This window comes from Vicugna pacos, chromosome 7 (genome assembly GCF_048564905.1).
Source record: "Vicugna pacos chromosome 7, VicPac4, whole genome shotgun sequence".
Lineage (NCBI taxonomy): Eukaryota > Metazoa > Chordata > Mammalia > Artiodactyla > Camelidae > Vicugna > Vicugna pacos.
In genome coordinates this window covers 80,429,239-80,435,209 of record NC_132993.1, presented here as the reverse complement: position 1 = coordinate 80,435,209, position 5,971 = coordinate 80,429,239, and the positions used below count along the sequence as shown (strand labels likewise).

Genomic DNA, 5,971 nt, shown 5'->3' with positions numbered 1-5,971 from the left:
GTTTGGGATGAGCAGGTTCAAACTACTGTATACAAAATAGATAACAAGGGCCTACTGTACAGCACAGGGAACTATATTCAATAACTTGTAATAACCTGTAGAGAAAAATAATATGGTCATGTATATGTATGACAGAATCACTATGCTGTACACCAGAAACTAACACAACATTGTAAATCGACTATGCTTCAATTTAAAGAAAATTAGAAAAGAGAACACAAATACTTCAAGAATTCCTGAGCTTTGCTCAGTGGCAGTATCATAGCCAATGAGGTTTATCCGAGGTGCGATTATTGCTAATTGAAAACTTAAAGAATTCCTGGTCATGTCACTTCCCCCTTTATGGTGCTGAGTTTAAAATCATCCAAAGCTTATGTAATTAATTAGGTTATTCATAGACTAACAGAGGGATTAGGAAGTTGAGGATTATATGTAGTTATTTTAGGAATAAGAGTGGGAATTGAAGAACTATATCAGGTAGTGTGTTTTGGTTCCAAATTAAAGTATAGAAACATGACTTAAACTGGCTTAATAAGAAGGAAATTATTACCTAAGGTAGCAATTAACAATTAACCCTGATTCTGTAGCAAAACTCGGGATTGGTTGATTTAGCTGTTCAATGACACCTTCCTTACAGGTTTTTTTTCCGTCTTTCTGCCATCCTTGAAATTGGCTTCATTTTCAGGCTGGCAGCAAGATGCCTTCAGCATTTCTATACATCACATTCTGAGTGACAATGTCCAGATGATAAAAGGAGGAGGCATCTCTTCTCATGGCTTTTCTTTAGGATGGAGGAAAATTTTCCAGAGGTGTCTTCCATCCAGCAGGATTCTCCTCCCACCTCAGTGACCAGGTTTTGGTCACAAACCCATTTACGAACCAAACACTAGCAAGGCGTCTAGAATTTGCATCATTGCCTTATGTGAATTATCTGGAATCAAATGGATGTTTGGGACTCAAATTTTAAGTACGAAGCCGAAGCCAAAGTGAGGTATGTAATATGTGTAGAAGAAAGAGGAGTAAAATCAACCAACAGTGAAGTCTAAGTTTCCTGAGACTTATATGGGAAGAGTGGAGCTTGTCCCTGCGCTCTCTCCATTCTGCAAAGAACTCCTGATCATCACCCTCCAGGAAATCAGGGAAAGAGCACAATTTCTCGCAGCTGTGTCACTAGCAAAGTCACCTGGAGTGAGGCTGTCATTCACTCATTCAACATTTATTGAGCACTGGGATAAATGCTGAGGATGTAAATGAATGATTCGTGGTCCTTTTCCTCAAGAAGCACACAGTCTAGTGGGGAAATCACAATAAACTATTCCAAAAGCTATAAAAGAGGATGTGAACTAAGTCCCATGGCAGAGATGAAGAGGTGAGGATGGAAGGATTCACAGGGAAGAATCGCAGGTGCCGGAGCCAAGTACTAAAGATGAGTAAGAAATGGTCACCAATAAACAGATAGAGAAGAGCCTTCTAGAGAAAGGGAACAGCAGGTAGGGAGACCCTGAGGCACAAGAGGACACAGCAGAATAGAGAGGCACATGAAGATCATTGGATAGAACACATTCCATCTAAAAGAGGGCAGCAACTACTCAGCCAAGGCTGTTGTGTGTAGCTATAGACCTAGTGGTGCCAGACTTTCCAGTTTTTTATAAAAAAAAAAAAAAGCCCCCAAATACTTCTCATGAAATCTCCCAGTATTTATATGTTGGCCACTAATTCAGAAGTAAAACCAACATGAGCAGCAAGACTGTGCTGTGCCAGCTAAGTAAACATACCTCCCTGCTTAATTCTGATGGTATTCACCAGTTGGGAACCTTGGGATGTGAAAAGCTCAAGGGCTCCTTCCAGCTCTAACAATATGTGATTTCATGATATCCCAATAGTGTTTGCGCTACACTGTCCCTGGTCATTCACAATAAATCATTCACTCAGATGAAAATCTTTGGTGCCGCTTTAACAAGCCTAACTAGAAGTTTCCAGGGTTAGCATTCACCCATTGATACTTACATTTATTAATTCGTTCACCAAGCACTTGTATAGTGCCAATGATATGCAAAGCATTGTTAAACTGAGAGAGATTTTAAAAAAAAGAAATGAACTCGGGGGGTTGAAGAGAAGAGGCTGGGACTTCTTAGAAAAATTGGATTATTTGGTGTGAGAGTTTGAAAGCAAGGCGTTGTAAAGAGAGTAATGCCTTACTTGGGATAAGTCACCAGAGGGCGCCGGAGCATCCTTTTCCAAGAGAAGTTTCCGTTCAACAAAAAACCCACTAGGCGTCAATTAAACAAAAACACTTGCCCAAAGCGACAGGTCCCACCGAAGTAACCCCAAAGGCAGAAGAGAGTGGACAGGTGATCCCTGGAAAAGTCTTCTGCGGCATACGATTTCACTGACGTCATCACTTTTATGTTAAAAACTGACGTGACTTCCCACGGAATCTCCTGGTACATTCTAGTTTGCTTTAACATAGCCCACAACCTTTTACATTTCTTACGTCCTGTGCGAAGATGCTCTGGAGGGCGCCGTGCTGGTCTTTGGCACACGGCGGCTCCGACCCGCGCGTCCTTGGATTCCTGCGGCCGGAAATCACCCGAACCCCAACCCGTTCGCCTACGATGGACACCTCCTAACATGCCCTGATTCTGAACTTGGAACCCTGGGCTGTCAGGGCTGATGACCTCAGAGAGCCCCTGTTCCACTGTCTTCCTTTTACACAGGGGAAACTGAGGCTCGGAGGTGCACAGGGACCTGTTTAGAGTTACAAATCAGATTGGTCTTCAGGTCAAGGTGAAACTCTTGTTTTTCTAACCTGTGAACGGACACTGGAGCCCCCAGCAGGAATGGGGGGCTGATGGTTTAGAGCCTAAACAAGAGTAAGAAAGGCACTGAGACCCAGGAAGGCAGCCTCGTACAGTGCAGGGTACGGGGGGAGGCGGGCGGGCAGGCAGGAGGCTCTGAACAAAACCGCGTTGGTGCTGCCACCCTCTGATCAACTAGGAAATTAAACCAAAACTGCCATAAAGCTAGCTTTTCCATTGAAACGGTATTTTGTAAAACAGCTGCCATTTGCTGTATTGCTATCTTTTGGCCTAATGCACTTGCAAGATATTTCCAAGTTCTGTGGTCATGAGAGAAATATGAAGGGACAAATAGGAAGAGACATGAAAATTTCACAACCAATTACTGAGGGATTAAATCAGAAACTTCCATTTCTTCAAGATTCAGCCTCCGTGAGTGTGAAAGATCTGAAATATTTTATAATATACGTTTGCTGTGTAATTGCTGACTCACAAAACATATTCTGAATTAAAAGGATAGCAAATATTTGAGCATTTACTGTATGCGGTAGCCATATTTTATGTGGATAGACTTCATGGATACATTAAAATACATGCATTATGCATGTATTTTACATGCATTATGTGGATTAATTTATTTAATCCTCATTAACCCAAAGGTCAGTGCCATTATTACCCTCTTTTACATATGGAGAAACTGAGGCATGGGGATATTGCGTAGTTGGGTCAAGGTCACACAGCAAACAGACGGCAAATTGGGAGCCCAACCCACAGAGTCTGGCCTAGAAGCCTGTGATCTTAACCACAAGGCCAGGGGTTCTCAAAATGTGGTTCCTAGACCCGCAGCCCCATCATTACCTGGAAACCCAATAGAACTGCAAGTTCCCTAGCCTTGGCCCAGACCTTTCGAGTCAGCAACTCTGGGGATGGGAACTAGTGGGAGTTTTAACCAGCCCTCCAGGGGATTCTTCTCAGGCCAGAGTTTGACAACCACTCACCTAGGCTGTGCCACCTCCAGTTGGTAAACTATTTAAATGAAAGCAACTCTGTGCCCACATCTACCCTGGATATCAGTATGGTAAACAATAGTACAGTGTCATTTATGTTACTCCATATAACTATGGCAGATTCGAAAGACACTTTCTGAGGCTTAAAAATGTATTTATTTTGGAACATAATACTTGTATAATTAAGACCCTAACAAAATTAGTCGTATTTCCAAAACTCATCAAACCACTGGTGACTGTCAGGGATTCAACTGGGTTTTGTTTAGGATAACAACCCACTTCTGGGGAGAAAAGGCTCAAGGGCAGAGAGGGTGGGTGGATGGTTCCAAAGAGAGGCAAAGGACCCACCCAGGAGTCCAGACTAGAGGCTGGCAGCAGGGAATAATTCCACCTTTGCTCTAAAACAAAACACAAAGTAAATGCTAAAGAGAGGAAATTGCCTGGGCAGGAGGTCTTTTTTTTTTTTTTTCTTTTCCTCAGTCTTTTGACAACAAGAGAGAACGGTAGGGCTTCCCCAGCACAGGGTGCACCCCGTGTATCGATTTAGTTACACGGAAACTATGCTTCCCAGAATTGCCTTCCCTGCACAGGTCCAGGTGGGCATCGGCTGCAAGAGAAATCTGGCGTGGATTATGGAAGGCAAAAATGGAACAGCAGCTATATTCCTTCTACAGAGACTGGTGCGGGGCCTGGGGCATGGGGCGTTGTCGCAGCTCATGCCCCCGTTGCCTTTATCTGCTGGTTCACCTTGTTGGTGTGCGCAGACACTGCGCTCACTGCCCCTCCCGCCCCCACTGGAGGCTCCTTCAGCTTCGGACTCTTGGGCCCAGTATGTGGTTAGTTCCACAGCAGAGGGCTCTGGCTTTTCCTATAGGACACACACTTTCTTGCATTTGGAGGCTTTTTGAAAGACATATGTGAGAGGCAATCTGTCTTCTGGTTCCAGCTTCATGTTTGTGTATTCCAGTTTGTCCTTGCTCTCCCCCACGTCATCTCTGTCTTCATCTTCACTTCGGGAGTGCCCACCCTGCAGACTTCAGGCCTCAGGACATAGGCTGTTGAGCTCCCAGATTATTTAGTCATCATCAGAAGTTCCCTGTTACATATCACACCTGGTGGTGGTGTTTTACTTCTCTGATTGATCCCCGGCTGATACACTGGAATGGAGAGAGGACACCCCGTCTAAGAAATGACAATGGACAAGCCAAGAGAAAAAAAAATTCTGGAAACTCAAAGTGTCCCAAATGAGTGAACCAGGACTTATTAGGGTGAGCTAGTTTTGGGGGGAAGAAAGATCAATGAAAATGTAGTAATGCTGACTTTTGTGCCGTCTTCAACACAGGGGCCCACAATCATGGTCAATTTCATGGTTTGATGGAAAGACATTAATATAAGCCTGCCTGGTGTGACCCAGCCCCACCACTTACCAGCTGGGGGACCTTAAGCAAGTTACTTGACTGCTCTTTGCCTCAGTTTGCTCATCTGGACAGTGGAGATGACAACAGTAGGTTGCTGGGAGGTTTACATGAGTTAATACACGTAAAGCACCTAGAATAATCCTTGGCACATGGTAAGCACTCTCTAAATTTCTTCTCTATTTATAAGAGAGTTTCCTATTCACAGGTAACAGGCTTGCCCTGTGTTCCCTGGGGCCCGCCTCTCCTCCACTTTCCCCCACCATTTGCTCCAGGAATTTCCTTGCCTCTCTTATAAGCATTCTCCTTCTGATCTCTCTCACCTACAACCCCACCATCAGCCCTTATGGTGGGAGTCCTTTGAGCAGTGAACCAACCTTTTCCTGAGTTTGCTCTGCTCTGACCTCACCTTATAGAAACCAACTGCAGGCTCTAAAATTCCAGCTGCAAATGATCCTGTGAAGTCTGAGTGGCCCTGGTGGGGGATGTAGGGGAGGCAAAATGACAGGCTTTCCCTGCCCTTCTCACTAACTCACTGAGCATCTGCTATGTACCATGCAGTGCACCAGGCACATTTCATATAATGCTTCATTCAGTCTTCCCAACCACATGTTGGGGGTACCATTTTTGTTTCACGGGAGTAGTAGATGCTAAGAGAGGATAGGTCACTGCCCAAAATCACACGACCAAAGGATCATGGAATCAGGATAGGAAAGCAGGTCTGCGTGTGCTGCACAGCCCTAGCCAGCAC

At 44.5% G+C, this 5,971-nt stretch overlaps 1 pseudogene; it reads left to right on the top strand.

Annotated features, from left to right (window-relative positions):
* Positions 1–239: 239 nt before the first annotated feature.
* Positions 240–388, top strand: LOC116281362 (U4 spliceosomal RNA; annotated as a pseudogene).
* Positions 389–5,971: the final 5,583 nt, after the last annotated feature.